Genomic DNA, 19,366 nt, shown 5'->3' with positions numbered 1-19,366 from the left:
TTTGCACTTGTGGCGAGTTTTGCGTGAGACTATTTTTTGCATGTGGCGAGTTTTGCGCGTGGTGAGTTTTGAGCGGCGACTTTTGTGTTTCGACTTTTATGTGGCGAGGTTGGTGTATGTGTGGTGAAATGTGTGCTGAGGGTGGTATATTTGTTCAAGGACATGGTAGTGTGTGGCGCATTTTGTGTGTGTGTTCATATCCCCATGTGTGGTGAGTATCCCATGTCGGGGTCCCACCTTAGCAACTGTACGGTATATACTCTTTGGCGCCATCGCTCTCACTCTTTAAGTCCCACTTGTTCACATCTGGCAGCTGTCAATTTGCCTCCAACACTTTTCCTTTCACTTTTCCCCATTATGTAGATAGGGGCAAAATTGTTTGGTGAATTGGAAAGCGCGGAGTTAAAATTTCACCTCACAATATAGCCTATGACGCTCTCGGGGTCCAGACGTGTGACTGTGCAAAATTTTGTGGCTGTAGCTGCGACGGTGCAGATGCCAATCCCGGACACACACACACACATACACACGCACACACATACACACGCACGCACGCACGCACGCACGCACACACACACACACTCAGCTTTATATAGTAGATATTAAAAAAGCTGAATTCATAGATGTGCTTTAAATCTATGATTGATGATCTAACTGTAGTCCAGCATTTATCTGGTGTAAGAAAAATAAGAGACATATGTGGATGACGACTTGCACCAAATATTGTCATCTGTGAACTTTGGGAAAGATTCACGCTCCGTATGAATTAATCTCCCCCAATAGGTAGACATCAAGCTTCTTTAGACCTTACACGTTTAGTAATGGTGCTCCGCTCCTTACACAGCCCCTTTACTGGAGGGAGTTTGTGATTTGTTGTGTGATATAAAACGCAGTAAATGATTTTTAATAAATAATAAAAATAACACAAAATGTGCCACAAAAACAGACAGAAAAGAAATGATAAATCCCCCCATTTCTCCAGTAGAAGTTCCCAGCTCAGTCCGCCCTGTGGAGCTTCTACATATAGTGCCAGTCTCTTCAGGTCCTGCTCCTGTGTCACTGGGCCGTGAGGAGACACGATACTAACCAAATACATAAAGGGACCGGCCATAATGGAGGCACTGCAGGGTTGTTTTTCTTCACATGTTTGAATATCCAGTCATTTCAGTATGGGACGTTCAGTTGCATTCCCCTTTGACGCACATGGTTTGTTCCAACAGCTGAGGTCACCTACAGCATGAGGAAGAGCACAGGCCACTAGGCCAGGGTGAGGTGGGTGCAGGCTGTGTGTCAGTCGGTCGGTGTGTCAGTCTGTCTGTGTGTGTGCATGGAGTCATGAGGTGTTTTCTTCATGTGTCTGTGAGGAATTAAATAGAACATATTGAACCATAATTGCTATCTTTAGAATGACCATCACAACAGTCTGTTAGGGGCCTTTATCACACCAGTCTGTGAGGACCCTTCTTATTAAATCAGTCCATGAGGGGCCCTTCTAATTACATCAGTCTCTAAGGGAACTTTCTTATCACATCAGTTTCTGAGCGCCCCTTTTATATCAGTCTGTTAGGGGCCTTTATCACATCAGTCTGTCAGGGGCCCTTCTTATTACATCAGTCTGTGAGTTGCTCTTATTATTATTATTTATTATTATAGCGCCATTTATTCCATGGCGCTTTACATGTGAGGAGGGGTATACATAATAAAACAAGTACAATAATCTTAAACAATACAAGTCACGACTGGTACAGGATCAGTCTGTGAGCTGCGCTTCTATATAAATAATTGTCTAAGGCAGGCGTTAATTAATTTTCCCAAGGGGCCACATCAGAAACTGGCACTGCTGTGGAGGGCCGAACCAATCAGCTGAACTTAAAGGGGCGGTCCAAAACCAAAGGTGAATTTCATATTAAATGTATATCTATTCAGTGTAATAATCTAATCTTGCTTTCTAATATACTTCAATGAAAAATTCCCTGATGTACGCTTTACATTCTGACTTCCTGTCTTTTTTTCTTTTTTTTAATGTCCCATGACATTTTGTTTGAGATTCACCAGTGCATTCTGGGATATTCAAATTAGCCGAAATCAGGGGGCAGAAGCTGCCCTCACTGCTGCAAGCTCTGCACCCTCTCTGAGGGGGCAGAAGAGCAGTTTGGGGAGCACATAGAATACGTATGTAGTGGGGGTGAGGGGGCACTTCACTGCTGGACCCCATATTCAGTGGGAATACTCAGCCCAAGTGTTTTATCCCCCTTCAGCTGCCAGGAAGACCCAGGGAGATGCAGTGGCTACTAAAAAGCTGCTCTCCCTGAACCTAAACTACAGCCCCACAACTTTCATTCCACAGTGTGAAAGGAGGCAATGCAGGTGCTGTGACCTCCTCAGCACAGCGGAAACAGGATGCTGCCTCCCAGGTGGTATCTGGGCTCCTCTTAGAAGCTACCTGCCCATTATCTGCAGCAGATGGGTGTTGTAGTCCATGCTTCCCTCCTCTGGTCCTGACTAGGGTTGAGCGAAACGGGTCGTTCATTTTCAAAAGTCGCCGACTTTTGGCAAAGTCGGGTTTCATGAAACCCGATCCGACCCCTGTGCGGGGTCGGCCATGCGGTACGCGACTTTCGCGCCAAAGTCGCGTTTCAATGACGCGAAAAGCGCCATTTCTCAGCCAATGAAGGTAAACGCAGAGTGTGGGCAGCGTGATGACATAGGTCCTGGTCCCCACCATCTTAGAGAAGGGCATTGCAGTGATTGGCTTGCTGTCTGCGGCGTCACAGGGGCTATAAAGGGGCGTTCCCGCCGACCGCCATGTTACTGCTGCTGATCTGAGCTTAGGGAGAGGTTGCTGCCGCTTTGTCAGAAGCAGGGATAGCGTTAGGCAGGGTCCATTAACCACCAAACCGCTTGTGCTGTAGCGATTTCCACTGCCCAACACCACCTTCGGTGTGCAGGGACAGTGGAAGCTACATTTTTTTTTTTTTTCCCCCTCAGCGCTGTAGCTCATTGAGCTGCCCTAGAAGGCTCCCTGATAGCTGCATTGCTGTGTGTACGCCGCTGTGCAAACCAACTGCTTTTTTCAAAGCACAAATCCTCTTGTTCCTTCCTTTCTGCACAGCTATCTTTTTGGTTTGTACACACTTTTTATTTAATTTGTGCATCAGTCCACTCCTTATTGCTGCCTGCCATACCTGGCTGAGATTACTGCAGGGAGATAGTAATTGAAGGACACTCCCTGTTTTTTTTTTTTTTTTTTGTGGGAGATTAAGATTGACATTTCTGCTAGAGTGCCATCCCTGTCTGTGCCATCACTCACTCAGTGGGCCATAGAAAGCCTATTTATTTTTTTGCTTGATTTGGGTTATAAAATCTACCTGAAAAAATCACTACATCAATCAGTAGGAGAAAAATATTGGCCTCAGGGCTTGTGTGCCACTCTTGACTCCTGTGTGCATCATCACTCACTCAGTGGGCCATAGAAAGCCTATTTATTTTTTTGCTTGATTTTGGTTCTAAAATCTACCTGAAAAAATCACTACATCAATCAGTGGGAGAAAAATATTGGCCTCAGGGCTTGTGTGCCACTCCTGACTCCTGTGTGCATCATCACTCACTCAGTGGGCCATAGAAAGCCCTTTTTTTTTTTTTTTTTTTGCTTTATTTGGGTTCTAAATTCTACCTGAAAAAATCAATAAATCAATCAGTGGGAGATTAATATTGGCCTTTGGGCTTGTGTGCCAGTCCTAAGCGTGCCATCTCTCTCACAAATAGTGGGCCATAGAAAGCCTATTTATTTTTTTTTTTTTGGTTTTATAAATTCTCCCTTAAAAAAAAAAGGGAGATTAATATTGGCCTTTGGGCTTGTGTGCCAGTCCTAAGCGTGCCATCTCTCTCTGTCTCTCAGATAGTGGGCCATAGAAAGCCTATTTATTATTTTTTTTATTGGGTTTATAAATTTTCCCTGGAACAAAAAAAAAAAAGTGGGAGATAAATATTGGCCTCTGGGCTTGTGTGCCACTCCTGACTCCTGTGTGCGTCATCTCTCACTCAGTGGGCCATAGAAAGCCTTTTTTTGTTTTATTTGTTTTCTAAATTCTCCCTGAAAAAATCATTTTATTTTCTTTGGTTTCTAAATTCTTCCTGAAAAAATCATTTTATTCTATTTTTTTTTTCCTAAAGTCTCCCTGAAAAAAAAACAAAAAAAACAAATCAGTGGGAGATTAATATTGCCCTTTCTGCTTGTGTGCCAGTCTTGACTCCTGGGTGTGCCATCTCTCTCTCTCTCTCCAATTGTGGGCCATAGAAAGCCTATTATTTTTTTTTACTTGATTTGGGTTCCAAAATCTACCTGAAAAAATCACTACATCAATCAGTGGGAGATAAATATTGGCCTCTGGGCTTGTGTGCCACTCCTGACTCCTGTGTGCGTCATCTCTCACTCAGTGGGCCATAGAAAGCCTTTTTTTGTTTTATTTGTTTTCTAAATTCTTCCTGAAAAAATCATTTTATTTTATTTGGTTTCTAAATTCTTCCTGAAAAAATCATTTTATTCTATTATTTTTTTTTCCTAAAGTCTCCCTTAAAAAAAAAAAAAAAATCAAATCAGTGGGAGATTAATATTTACATTTGTGCTTCAGTGACAGTCCTGCGTGTGTGGCATCTCTCTCATTTGTTGCCACCAACAACAGAGTGTGTAACATTGTGCCTGATTTTCGTTGTGGTCTCACTCACCTGTAAAGGGGTAGCTAAATCATACTGAAGTTATAGCTCACCGTGTAATTTGTGTGACAGCAACAAATACCGTTAGTTTGTTTACGTTTTTAAAAGAATGAGGAAGTATGGTGGAAGAGGTCGTGGCCGGGGGCGTTCATTGTCAGCTGGTAATGAGGGTAGTGGTAGTGGTGGAGCATCAGCTGGTCGTGGGAAAAAAATATTGCACCTAAGTCTGGAGCTGTGGAGCCAGGTTCGTCGTCTGGCTACACAAGGCCTCGAACGCTCCCTTTTCTGGGAGTAGGAAAACCGCTTTTAAAGCCGGAGCAGCAAGAGCAAGTTTTGGCTTATCTTGCTGACTCAGCCTCTAGCTCTTTTGCCTCCTCTCGTGAAACTGGTAAATGTCAAAGCAGCGCGTCGTTAGTGGATGTTCACGGTCAGGGACAAGTCGCTTCCTTGTCCTCTTCAGCAAAAACAACAACAGAGAAGAATGCAGCAGGCGACACAACGGGTTACTCCATGGAGCTCTTTACACATACCGTCCCTGGCTTAGAAAGTGAAGCAGTTAACAGTCCATGCCCATTACAAGTTGAATCTGACATGGAGTGCACTGATGCACAGCCACAGCCAGACTACTATGCTGGTCCTTTGACTCAGACCACAACATTGCCCTCGCAGGGTGCTGATCAAGAATCAGACCCTGATGAAACTATGTTGCCCCATCACGAACGCTATACCACCGACCGACACGGTGACACAGACGAAGTTGCACACGAGCTACAAGAAGAGGTAATAGATGACCCAGTTCTTGACCCCGATTGGCAGCCATTGGGGGAACAGGGTGCAGGCGGCAGCAGTTCTGAAGCGGAGGAGGAGGGGCCGCAGCAGGCATCAACATCGCAACAGGTTCCATCTGCCGGGCCCGTATCTTGCCCAAAACGCGTGGCAAAGCCAAAACCTGTTGGAGGACAGCGTGGCCATCCGGTTAAAGCTCAGTCTGCAATGCCTGAAAAGGTATCCGATGCTAGAAAGAGTGCAGTCTGGCATTTTTTTAAACAACATCCAATTGATCAGCGCAAAGTCATCTGTCAAAAATATTCAACTACCTTAAGCAGAGGACAGAATCTGAAAAGTCTCAATACAAGTTGCATGCATAGACATTTAACCACCATGCATTTGCAAGCCTGGACTAACTACCAAACGTCCCTTAAGGTTGTAGCACCCTCGGCCAATGAAGCTAGTCAGCAACGCAACATCCCTTCCGGCAGTGTAGGGCCACCATTTTCCGCACCACCTGCAGTATCTGTGCAGGTTTCTTTGCCAGGCCAAAGCAGTCAGGGTCAGGGAATCACCAGTTTCGTAGTAGGAAACACTGCATCTAGGGCACCGGTGGCAACAATACCATCTCCCACCGTCTCTCAGTCTGCCATGTCCACCGGCACCCCCGCTAGTTCCACGATCTCCAGCTCTCCAGTCCAGCTCACCCTACATGAGACTATGGTTAGAAAAAGGAAGTACTTAGCCTCGCATCCGCGTACACAGGGTTTGAACGCACACATAGCTAGACTAATCTCGTTAGAGATGATGCCCTACCGGTTAGTTGAAAGCGAAGCTTTCAAAGCCCTGATGGACTACGCTGTACCACGCTACGAGCTACCCAGTCGACACTTTTTTTCCAGAAAAGCCATCCCAGCCCTCCACCAGCATGTTAAAGAGCGCATCGTCCATGCACTCAGGCAATCTGTGAGCACAAAGGTGCACCTGACAACAGATGCATGGACCAGTAGGCATGGCCAGGGACGTTACGTGTCCATCACGGCACACTGGGTAAATGTGGTGGATGCAGGGTCCACAGGGGACAGCAAGTTTGGGACAGTTCTGCCTAGCCCACGGTCTAGGAAACAATTGGCTGTAGCCGTTCGCACCCCCTCCTCCTCCTCTTCGTCCTCCTGCAGAAGCGAGAGCTCGTCCACAGACCGCAGTCGCACAACCACTCCATCCGCAGCTGCCACTGTTGCACACCAGGTCTCCCATTATGGGGCAGCTACTGGCAAACGTCAGCAGGCTGTATTGGCTATGAAGTGTTTGGGCGACAACAGACACACCGCGGAAGTTCTGTCCGAGTTCTTGCAGAAAGAAACGCAGTCGTGGCTGGGCACTGTAGATCTTGAGGCAGGCAAGGTAGTGAGTGATAACGGAAGGAATTTCATGGCTGCCATCTCCCTTTCCCAACTGAAACACATTCCTTGCCTGGCTCACACCTTAAACCTGGTGGTGCAGTGCTTCCTGAAAAGTTATCCGGGGTTATCCGACCTGCTCCTCAAAGTGCGTGGACTTTGCTCACATATCCGCCGTTCGCCCGTACACTCCAGCCGTATGCAGACCTATCAGCGTTCTTTGAACCTTCCCCAGCATCGCCTAATCATAGACGTTGCAACAAGGTGGAACTCAACACTGCACATGCTTCAGAGACTGTGTGAACAGAGGCGGGCTGTTATGTTTTTGTGGGAGGATACACATACACGGGCAGGCAGTAGGATGGCAGACATGGAGTTGTCAGGTGTGCAGTGGTCGAAGATTCAAGACATGTGTCAAGTCCTTCAGTGTTTTGAGGAATGCACACGGCTGGTTAGTGCAGACAACGCCATAATAAGCATGAGCATCCCCCTAATGCGTCTGCTGATGCAAAGTTTGACGCACATAAAGGATCAGGCGTCTGCAGCTGAGGAAGAGGAAAGCCTTGATGACAGTCAGCCATTGTCTGGCCAGGGCAGTGTACAGGACGAGGTAGCGGGCGAAGAGGAGGAGGAGGACGAGGAGGATGATGGGGATGATTATATTTTTAATGAGGAAGCTTTTCCGGGGCCACTGGAAATTGGTGGCGCGGCAAGGCCGGGTTCTGGTTTTTTGAGGGACACAAGTGACGTGGATTTGCCTGAAACTGCCCCTCAACCAAGCACAACCGCAGATTTGAGAACTGGAACTTTGGCCCACATGGCGGATTATGCCTTACGTATCCTCAAAAGGGACACACGCATAACTAAAATGATGAATGATGACGATTACTGGTTGGCCTGCCTCCTTGATCCTCGCTATAAAGGCAAATTGCAAAATATAATGCCACATGAGAACTTGGAACTAATATTAGCCACCAAACAATCAACTCTTGTTGACCGTTTGCTTCTGGCATTCCCTGCACACAGCGCCCGTGATCGTTCTCACACGAGCTGCAGGGGCCAGCAGACCAGAGGAGTTAGAGGGGCAGAAATCAGAAGTGGCGTTGGCCAGAGGGGTTTTCTGACCAGGTTGTGGAGTGATTTTGCTATGACCGCAGACAGGACAGCTACTGCAGCATCAATTCAAAGTGACAGGAGACAACATTTGTCCAGTATGGTTACAAACTATTTTTCATCCCTTATCGATGTTCTCCCTCAACCGTCATTCCCATTTGATTACTGGGCATCAAAATTAGACACCTGGCCAGAATTGGCAGAATATGCATTGCAGGAGCTTGCTTGCCCGGCAGCTAGTGTCCTATCAGAAAGAGTATTCAGTGCTGCAGGTTCAATACTAACAGAAAAAAGGACTCGTCTGGCTACCCAAAATGTAGATGATCTAACCTTCATTAAAATGAACCACAACTGGATTTCGAAATCTTTTGCCCCACCTTGCCCGGCTGACACCTAGCTTTCCTATGAAAAGGTCTTGCCTGTGGACTATTCTGAATGCCTTTTCCAATCTCGTAATTTTCTGCACCTGATTGTCCAGCATACGACATGTTTACACCTCACTAAATGGCCAAACTCCCCACACGGGGCCGTGGTATCGACACTTGGCGACAGCACCCGTGAGAGTGCAGTTTGTCTGAAGAGGTGGGTGAGCCCACTTTTGGTCGACGGCACTGCCACTGGGTCCCTCCTAGTACAATAAAGTGTCTCTGGCGGTGGTGGTGCGCACCCAACGTCAGACACACCGTTGTAATATGAGGGGCCCTGGGCCTGTACCGCCGGCCACAAGACAGTTTCCCCCCACCCCAGCTCAAACAGTGCTCTACCACTTGCAAAATTATCTCACAGCTCCACCAATGTTTAGTCTATGCGCTGACATCCTTCAATGCCTGCCACTGACAATACCATTTTATTGACATTTTTGTTATGTTAGGCCTTCGATGCCTGTCTGTGGTCACTCCTTCCACTAGGCCTCCACTGACCACACCACTGCTGCCCGTGTACCCCTGTAACCAATTTAAAATTGCCTACAGCCATGTGTTATTATTTTAGGCCTTCGATGCCTGTCTGCGGTCACTCCTTCCACTAGGCCTCCACTGACCACACCACTGCTGCCCGTGTACCCCTGGAACCAATTTAAAATTGCCTACAGCCATGTGTTATTATTTTAGGCCTTCGATGCCTGTCTGCGGTCACTCCTTCCACTAGGCCTCCACTGACCACACCACTGCTGCCCGTGTACCCCTGTAACCAATTTAAAATTGCCTACAGCCATGTGTTATTATTTTAGGCCTTCGATGCCTGTCTGCGGTGACTCCTTCCACTAGGCCTCCACTGACCACACCACTGCTGCCCGTGTACCCCTGTAACCAATTTAAAATTGCCTACAGCCATGTGTTATTATTTTAGGCCTTCGATGCCTGTCTGCGGTCACTCCTTCCACTAGGCCTCCACTGACCACACCACTGCTGCCCGTGTACCCCTGGAACCAATTTAAAATTGCCTACAGCCATGTGTTATTATTTTAGGCCTTCGATGCCTGTCTGCGGTCACTCCTTCCACTAGGCCTCCACTGACCACACCACTGCTGCCCGTGTACCCCTGTAACCAATTTAAAATTGCCTACAGCCATGTGTTATTATTTTAGGCCTTCGATGCCTGTCTGCGGTCACTCCTTCCACTAGGCCTCCACTGACCACACCACTGCTGCCCGTGTACCCCTGGAACCAATTTAAAATTGCCTACAGCCATGTGTTATTATTTTAGGCCTTCGATGCCTGTCTGCGGTCACTCCTTCCACTAGGCCTCCACTGACCACACCACTGCTGCCCGTGTACCCCTGGAACCAATTTAAAATTGCCTACAGCCATGTGTTATTATTTTAGGCCTTCGATGCCTGTCTGCGGTCACTCCTTCCACTAGGCCTCCACTGACCACACCACTGCTGCCCGTGTACCCCTGGAACCAATTTAAAATTGCCTACAGCCATGTGTTATTATTTTAGGCCTTCGATGCCTGTCTGCGGTCACTCCTTCCACTAGGCCTCCACTGACCACACCACTGCTGCCCGTGTACCCCTGGAACCAATTTAAAATTGCCTACAGCCATATGTTATTATTTTAGGCCTTCGATGCCTGTCTGCGGTCACTCCTTCCACTAGGCCTCCACTGACCACACCATTGCTGCCCGTGTACCCCTGGAACCAATTTAAAATTGCCTACAGCCATGTGTTATTATTTTAGGCCTTCGATGCCTGTCTGCGGTCACTCCTTCCACTAGGCCTCCACTGACCACACCACTGCTGCCCGTGTACCCCTGGAACCAACATCAGAAAATATAAAAATAAGTATTTTGCTTATAAAAAAGAAAATACTGGAGAGATATCAAATGCAGACATTTTAACATTAAAAACAAACACATACAACAAAAATCTGGTACAGTACTAAAAATGGCCACCAGCTACAATAACTTTCTCCTGCAAGTAGTTAACTGAAAGGTTTTTTCAATTTTAAACACAGATATGGCATCCACCGAGTGTTGTCCTGTCGCGTCTTCTTTATATTATTGCCAAGAAGATGCAAAACAATGAAAATAATAAAATCATTATTTACCAAAAAAATAGAGTAAATCAAAACCACATTGCAAATAAACATTCATTACAAATAAAGAAGCAGGGCGCGTCCGAGGGTGAGTATATACCTAATAAGAATATAATCACCCTCGGACGCGCCCTGCTTCTTTCCGACAGCCTTCCTTCCTAAGAATCAGCCCTTCCGTGGTGTAGAGAGACGGTTTGTTACACTCCAAGGTGTTCCCCAGGTTGCCTTTCCTGAGCTTCGATCTTCCGGCTCTCGTTTAGTAGTTGTTGGAAACTATGCTGCATTGGGCCTACAAATTGGGTATGGGGTGTAGAGAGATGGTGTGTTCCACTCCAAGGTGTTCCCCAGGTTGCCTTTCCTGAGCTTCGATCTTCCGGCTCTCGTTTAGTAGTTGTTGGAAACTACGCTGCATTAGGCCTACAAATTGGGTATGGGGTGTAGAGAGATGGTGTGTTCCACTGTAGAGAGATGGTGTGTTCCACTCCAAGGTGTTCCCCAGGTTTCCTCGCCAATGCTTCGATCATCATGCTCTCGTTTAGTAGTTGTTGGAAACTACGCTGCATTAGGCCTACAAATTGGGTATGGGGTGTAGAGAGATGGTGTGTTCCACTCCAAGGTGTTCCCCAGGTTTCCTCTCCATTGCTTCGATCTTCATGCTCTCGTTTAGTAGTTGTTGGAAACTACGCTGCATTAGGCCTACAAATTGGGTATGGGGTGTAGAGAGATGGTGTGTTACACTCCAAGGTGTTCCCCAGGTTTCCTCTCCATTGCTTCGATCTTCCGGCTCTCGTTTAGTAGTTGTTGGAAACTACGCTGCATTAGGCCTACAAATTGGGTATGGGGTGTAGAGAGATGGTGTGTTACACTCCAAGGTGTTCCCCAGGTTTCCTCTCCATTGCTTCAATCTTCCGGCTCTCGTTTAGTAGTTGTTGGAAACTACGCTGCATTAGGCCTACAAATTGGGTATGGGGTGTAGAGAGATGGTGTGTTACACTCCAAGGTGTTCCCCAGGTTTCCTCTCCATTGCTTCGATCTTCCGGCTCTCGTTTAGTAGTTGTTGGAAACTACGCTGCATTAGGCCTACAAATTGGGTATGGGGTGTAGAGAGATGGTGTGTTACACTCCAAGGTGTTCCCCAGGTTTCCTCGCCAATGCTTCGATCATCATGCTCTCGTTTAGTAGTTGTTGGAAACTACGCTGCATTAGACCTACAAATTGGGTATGGGGTGTAGAGAGATGGTGTGTTCCACTCCAAGGTGTTCTCCAGGTTGCCTTTCCTGAACTTCTATCTTCAGGGTCTCATTAAATTGTGGTTAAACGGAACAACTGCATTTGGCGTACTAGTTGGTTTGGGGCCTACTATCGGTGTCTGCCGCTCCTTGCTGTTCTCCTGGTTTCTTGTCCTGAAATTCCGTTTTCAGGCGCTCGTTAAGTAGTTGTTAATGTTAGACTGCATTTGGCCTACTAGTTGGGTTGGGGCCTACTATCGGTGTCTGCCACTCCTTGCTGTTCTCCACTGAACAAAGCTGTGCCGCCTGTTTACTACTGTTGCCAATTTTGAACTGCATTTCGACTACTTACTGATTTGGGCCTACTCTCTGTGTCAGCCTCTCATTCCAGTTGTCCTCCACTGCAATGCCCCCTGATTAGTCCTGTGTTACCAATTTTGAACTGCATTTAGCCCACTTTATTCTTTGGGCCTATATCTGTGTTTCCTCCTCATCCTGCCCATTGCCCAGCCAGTGATAGATGAGTCTGCTGGTACATTGACCCATAACGCAACATTTCCCGTGCACGCTACACTGCAAGATTGTGACCCTGCTGAAAGTCAGGTCCCCCTTCCCGCATACCATACCACCTTACACGGGGACAAACAGGAAGGTGCAGATGAAAGTGCAGGTTCCTTCATCAGGTGGGGGGAGGAATACTAGTTGGCGACGTCACTGGCACAGGGCCTCTCATGGTACGCAAAAGTGTTGCTGCCGGTGGGAGGCGCCCCCGCCTTGCAAACACACCGCTGTACTTTGAGGGGCCCTGTGCCAGTGCCAATGCCAACGAGTGGGCCCCCCCTGCTTGCTCAGGTTCACAGCACTTGCAAAGTTGAAATACTTACCTCTCCCTGCTCCACTGCCGTGACGTGGTCCAGATTTCCTGGGCCCACTAATTACTTGAACCAGCCCTACCCACCACAACTTTAGCCAAATGACCCCCAATTTCAAATGCCTTCCAATTATTATAAGGTAAATTACGCTTGACAAGCTTCATTAAGAAGAATGGATGGTTTTGACATTAAAATGGGCACTCTAGGTGTTTTCCTGGCCCCCACTCACTGCCGACTATGCTGCCCCATTGACTTGCATTGGGTTTCGTGTTTCGGTCGATCCCGACTTTACGTCATAATCGGCCGATTTCACTCGACCCGACTTTTGAGATAGTCGGGTTTCGCGAAACCCGGCTCGACTCTAAAAAGGTCAAGGTCGCTCAACTCTAGTCCTGACCACTCTGCCTCCTGACCTGCATCGGTTTCAGCAGCTCTGCAAGCCAGGAACTGAGCAGCCCCGCATCCACCAATGAGACGACAGGGGTGGGGCAACAATCGTTTCTGAGAAAGATCAGATTCATATATCAGTCCCTCTCTGGCCTGCTGGCTGTGAGTGTCAGCGGGCCGCACAGAAACACTCAGGGGGCCGGATGTGGCCCGCGGACCGCAGTTTGCCCAGGCCTGGTCTAAGGGGTACTTCCGTCTGTCTGTCCTTCTGTCACAGTTAGTCATTCGCTGATTGGTCTCGGCAGCTGCCTGTCATGGCTGCCGCGACCAATCAGTGACGGCCACAGTCCGATTAGTCCCTCCCGTACTCCCCTGCACTCACTGCCCGGCGCCCGCTCCGTAATCCCCTCCACTCACCGCTCGCACAGGGTTAATGGCAGCGGTAATGGCCCGCGGTGTAACTCACTCCGTTACCGCTGCTATTAACCCTGTGTCCCCAACTATTTACTATTGAGGCTGCCTATGCAGCATCAATAGTAAAAATATGTCATGTTAAAAATAATTAAAAAAAACAAAAAACCTGCTATACTCACCCTCCGCCGCCTTTTCCGCTCCTCGTCACGCTCCCGGGACCGCTCCATTGCAAGCGTCAGTTTCCTGGTGTGCGACAAGGACCTACCGTGACGTCACGGTCATGGGACCGCGACGTCATCATAGGTCCTGCTCATACCAGCCCTGGGACTGCAAGCTGCCGCTTGCAATGGAGCGATCCAGGGAGCGTGGCGAGGAGCGGGAAAGGCGGCGGATGGTAAGTATAGCACGACTTCAACGAGCTATAGGTGAGTATATGTTTATTTATTTTTTTAAAGTCTGTATACTACGTGGCTCTGTGCTGGGCAATATACTACATAGCTCTGCTATATACTATGTGGCTGGGCAATATACTATGTGACTGGGCAATATACTACGTGACTGGGCAATATACTATGTGGCTCTGCTATATACTATGTGGCTGGGCAATATACTCCGTCGCTGCGCAATATACCATACTACATGGCTCTGCTTTATACTATGTGACTGGGCAATATACTACGTGACTGGGCAATATACTACGTGACTGGGCAATATACTACGTGACTGGGCAATATACTACGTGGCTGGGCAATATACTACGTGACTGGGTAATATACTACGTGACTGGGCAATATACTACGTGACTGGGCAATATACTACATCGCTGGGTAATATACTACGTGACTGGGCAATATACTATATTAACTGGGAAACAGAAACCTGTGAAACCCATAAAGGCAACAGGTTTCTGCTAATAACCAAGAAAAATTATCTTTCACAATTGGTGCAGAATCCAACCAGAGGAGCAGCACTTTTAGACCTAATACTATCTAATAGACCTGACAGAATAACAAATCTGCAGGTGGTCGGGCATCTAGGAAATAGCGACCACATATTGTACAGTTTCACCTGTCTTTCACTAGAGGGACTTGTCAGGGAGTCACAAAAACACTGAACTTTAGGAACGCAAAGTTTGACCAGCTTAGAGATGCCCTTAATCTGGTAGACTGGGACAATATCCTCAGAAATAAGAATACAGATAATAAATGGAAAATGTTTAAGAACATCCTAAATAGGCACTGTAAGCGGTTTATACCTTGTGGGAATAAAAGGACTAGAAATAGGAAAAACCCAATGTGGCTAAACAAAGAAGTAAGACAGGCAATTAACAGTAAAAAGAAAGCATTTGCACTACTAAAGCAGGATGGCACCATTGAAGCTCTAAAAAACTATAGGGAGAAAAATACTTTATCTAAAAAACTAATTAAAGCTGCCAAAAAGGAAACAGAGAAGCACATTGCTAAGGAGAGTAAAACTAATCCCAAACTGTTCTTCAACTATATCAATAGTAAAAGAATAAAAACTGAAAATGTAGGCCCCTTAAAAAATAGTGAGGAAAGAATGGTTGTAGATGACGAGGAAAAAGCTAACATATTAAACACCTTCTCCTCCATGGTATTCACGGTGGAAAATGAAATGCTAGGTGAAATCCCAAGAAACAATGAAAACCCTATATTAACCCCTTCATGACCCAGCCTATTTTGACCTTAAAGACCTTGCCGTTTTTTGCAATTCTGACCAGTGTCCCTTTATGAGGTAATAACTCAGGAACGCTTCAATGGATCCTAGCGGTTCTGAGATTGTTTTTTCGTGACATATTGGGCTTCATGTTAGTCGTAAATTTAGGTCAATAAATTCTGTGTTTATTTGTGATAAAAACGGAAATTTGGCGAAAATTTTGAAAATTTCGCAATTTTCACATTTTGAATTTTTATTCTGTTAAACCAGAGAGGTATGTGACACAAAATAGTAAATAAATAACATTTCCCACACGTCTACTTTACATCAGCACAATTTTGGAAACAAAATTTTTTTTTGCTAGGAAGTTATAAGGGTTAAAATTTGACCAGCGATTTCTCATTTTTACAACGAAATTTACAAAACCATTTTTTTTAGGGACCACCTCACATTTGAAGTCAGTTTGAGGGGTCTATATGGCTGAAAATACCCAAAATGACACCATTCTAAAAACTGCACCCCTCAAGGTACTCAAAACCACATTCAAGAAGTTTATTAACCCTTCAGGTGCTTCACAGCAGCAGAAGCAACATGGAAGGAAAAAATGAACATTTAAAGGGAACCTGTCACCTGAATTTGGCGGGACGGGTTTTGGGTCATATGGGCGGAGTTTTTGGGTGTTTGATTCACCCTTTCCTTACCCGCTGGCTGCATGCTGGCCGAAATATTGGATTGAAGTTCATTCTCTGTCCTCTGTAGTACACGCCTACGCAAGGCAAGATTGCCTTGCGCAGGCGTGTACTACGGAGGACACAGTATGAACTTCAACCCAATATTGCGGCCAGCATGCAGCCAGCGGGTAAGGAAAGGGTGAATCAAACACCCCAAAACTCCGCCCATATGACCCAAAACCAGTCCCGCCAAATTCAGGTGACAGGTTCCCTTTAACTTTTTAGTCACAAAAATGATTTTTCAGCAACAATTTTTGTATTTTCCCAATGGTAAAAGGAGAAACTGAACCACGAAAGTTGTTGTCCAATTTGTCCTGAGTACGCTGATACCTCATATGTGGGGGTAAACCACTGTTTGGGCGCACGGCAGGGCTTGGAAGGGAAGGAGCGCCATTTGACTTTTTGAATGAAAAATTGGCTGCACTCTTTAGCGGACACCATGTCAAGTTTGGAGAGCCCCCGTGTGCCTAAAAATTGGAGCTCCCCCACAAGTGACCCCATTTTGGAAACTAGACGCCCCAAGGAACTTATCTAGATGCATAGTGAGCCCTTTAAACCCCCAGCTGCTTCACAAATTGATCCGTAAAAATGAAAAAGTACTATTTTTTCACAAAAAAAATTCTTTTAGCCTCAATTTTTTCATTTTCACATGGACAACAGGATAAAATGGATCCTAAAATTTGTTTGGCAATTTCTCCTGAGCACACCGATACCTCACATGTGGGGGTAAACCACTGTTTGGGCACATGGTAAGGCTCGGAAGGGAAGGAGCGCCATTTGACTTTTTGAATGAAAAATTATCTCCATCGTTAGCGGACACCATGTCGCGTTTGGAGAGACCCTGTGTGCTTAAACATTGGAGCTCCCCAACAAGTGACCCCATTTTGGAAACTGGACCCCCCAAGGAACTTATCTAGATGCCTAGTGAGCACTTTAAACCCTCAGGTGCTTCACAAATTGATCCATAAAAATGAAAAAGTACTTTTTTTTCACAAAAAATTTCTTTTCGCCTCAATTTTTTCATTTTCACATGGGCAATAGGATAAAATGGATCCTAAAATTTGTTGAGCAATTTCTCCCGAGTACGCCGATACCTCATATGTGGGGGTAAACCACTGTTTGGGCACACGGCAGGGCTCAGAAGGGAAGGCGCGCCTTTTGACTTTTTGAATGGAAAATTAGCTCCATTTGTTAGCGGACACCATGTCGCATTTGGAGAGCCCCTGTGTGCCTATGCAATGGAGCTCCCCCACAAGTGACTCCATTTTGGAAACTAGACCCCCCAAGGAACTTATCTAGATGCATACTGAGCACTTTAAACCCCCAGGTGCTTCACAGAAGTTTATAATGCAGGGCCATGAAAATAAAAAATAATTTTTCTTTTCTCAAAAATGATTTTTTAGCCTGGAATTTCCTATTTTGCCAATGGTAATAGGAGAAATTGGACCACAAATGTTGTTGTCCAGTTTGTCCTGAGTACGCAGATACCCCATATGTGGGGGTAAACCACTGTTTGGGCGCACGGCAGGGCTCAGAAGGGAAGGCACGCCATTTGGCTTTTTAAATGGAAAATTAGCTCCAATCATTAGCGGACACCATGTCGCGTTTGGAGAGCCCTTGTGTGCCTAAACATTAGAGATCCCCCACAAATTACCCCATTTTGGAAACTAGACTCCCAAAGGAACTAATCTAGATGTGTGGGGAGCACTTTGAACCCTCAAGTGCTTCACAGAAGTTTATAACGCAGAGCCATGAAAAAAAAAAAAAAATTCTTTTCTCAAAAATGATTTTTTAGCCCGCAATTTTTTATTTTCCCAAGGGTAACAGGAGAAATTTGACCCCAAAAGTTGTTGTCCAGTTTCTCCTGAGTACGCTGATACCCAATATGTGGGGGTAAACCACTGTTTAGGCACATGCTGGGGCTCGGAAGTGAAGTAGTGACGTTTTGAAATGCAGACTTTGATGGAATGCTCTGCGGGCGTCACGTTGCGTTTGCAGAGCCCCTGATGTGGCTAAACAGTAGAAACCCACCACAAGTGACCCCATTTTGGAAACTAGACCCCGAAAGGAACTTATCTAGATGTGAGGTGAGCACTTTGAACCCCCAAATGCTTCACAGAAGTTCATAACACAGAGCAGTGAAAATAATAAATACGTTTTCTTTCCTCAAAAATAATTTTTTAGCCCAGAATTTTTTTATTTTCCCAAGGGTTACAGGAGAAATTGGACCACAAATGTTGTTGTCCAGTTTCTCCTGAGTACGCTGATACCCCATGTGTGGGGGTAAACCACTGTTTGGGCACACGTGGGGGCTCAGAAGGGAAGTAGTGACTTTTGAAATGCAGACTTTGATGGAATGGTCTGCGGGCGTCACGTTGCGTTTGCAGAGCCCCTGGTGTGCCTAAACAGTAGAAACCACACACAAGTGACCCCATTTTGGAAACTAGACCCCCAAAGGAACTTATCTAGATATGTGGTGAGCACTTTCAACCCCCAAGTGCTTTACAGAAGTTTATAACACAGAGCCGTGAAAATAATAAATACGTTTTCTTTCCTCAAAAATAATTTTTAGCCCAGAATTTTTTATTTTCCCAAGGGTTACAGGAGAAATTGGACCCCAAAAGTTGTTGTCCAGTTTCTCCTGAGTACGCTGATACCCCATGTGTGGGGGTAAACCACTGTTTGGGCACACGTCGGGGCTCAGAAGGGAAGTAGTGACTTTTGAAATGCAGACTTTGATGGAATGGTCTGCGGACGTCATGTTGCGTTTGCAGAGCCCCTGGTGTGCCTAAACAGTAGAAACCCCCCACAAGTGACCCCATTTTGGAAACTAGACCCCCCAAGGAACTTATCTAGATATGTGGTGAGCACTTTAAACCCCCAAGTGCTTCACAGACGTTTACAACGCAGAGCCGTGAAAATAAAAAATCATTTTTCTTTCCTCAAAAATGATGTTTTGGCAAGCAATTTTTTATTTTCTCAAGGGTAACAGGAGAAATTGGACCCCAGTAATTGTTGCGCAGTTTGTCCTGAGTATGCTGGTACCCCATATGTGGGGGTAAACCACTGTTTGGGCACACGTCGGGGCTCGGAAGTGAGGGAGCACCATTTGACTTTTTGAATACAAGATTGGCTGGAATCAATGGTGGCGCCATGTTGCGTTTGGAGACCCCATGATGTGCCTAAACAGTGGAAACCCCTCAATTCTAACTCCAACACTAACCCCAACACACCCCTAACTCTAGTCCCAACTGTAGCCATAACCCTAATCACAACCCTAACCCCAACACACCCGTAACCCCAACACACCCCTAACCCTAACCACAACCCTAATTCCAACCCAACCCTAGCCCTAAGGCTATGTGCCAACGTTGCGGATTCGTATGAGATTTTTCAGCACCATTTTTGAAAAATCCACGGGTAAAAGGCACTGCGTTTTACCTGCGGATTTACCGTGGATTTACAGTGTTTTTTGTCCGGATTTCATCTGCGGATTCCTATTGAGCAACAGGTGTAAGACGCTGC

The 19,366-nt window shown here is 46.2% G+C and overlaps 1 protein-coding gene and 1 long non-coding RNA gene across 3 annotated transcripts in view; one reads left to right on the top strand and one right to left on the bottom strand.

The window, feature by feature from the left end:
* The window catches only part of LOC138637664 (uncharacterized), a 176,037-nt gene that overhangs the window by 100,480 nt on the left and 56,191 nt on the right, over positions 1 to 19,366 (bottom strand). The window lies entirely within an intron of this gene.
* The window catches only part of MEI4 (meiotic double-stranded break formation protein 4), a 410,518-nt gene continuing 392,308 nt past the window's right edge, over positions 1,157 to 19,366 (top strand). The window contains exons 1-2 of one of the 2 annotated variants that reach the window (XM_069726498.1): positions 1,175 to 1,272; positions 1,817 to 1,894. The gene's annotated coding sequence lies outside the window, so the exon portion shown is untranslated. Of the gene's footprint in view, positions 1,273 to 1,816; positions 1,895 to 19,366 lie in introns of both variants that reach the window. The other variant, XM_069726499.1, reaches the window with a different exon arrangement.

The sequence above is a fragment of the Ranitomeya imitator genome, chromosome 5 (assembly GCF_032444005.1).
Source record: "Ranitomeya imitator isolate aRanImi1 chromosome 5, aRanImi1.pri, whole genome shotgun sequence".
NCBI classification, from domain to species: Eukaryota; Metazoa; Chordata; class Amphibia; order Anura; family Dendrobatidae; genus Ranitomeya; species Ranitomeya imitator.
Note: the sequence above shows the minus strand (reverse complement) of the source record. Positions and strands in the feature narration are given on the sequence as shown.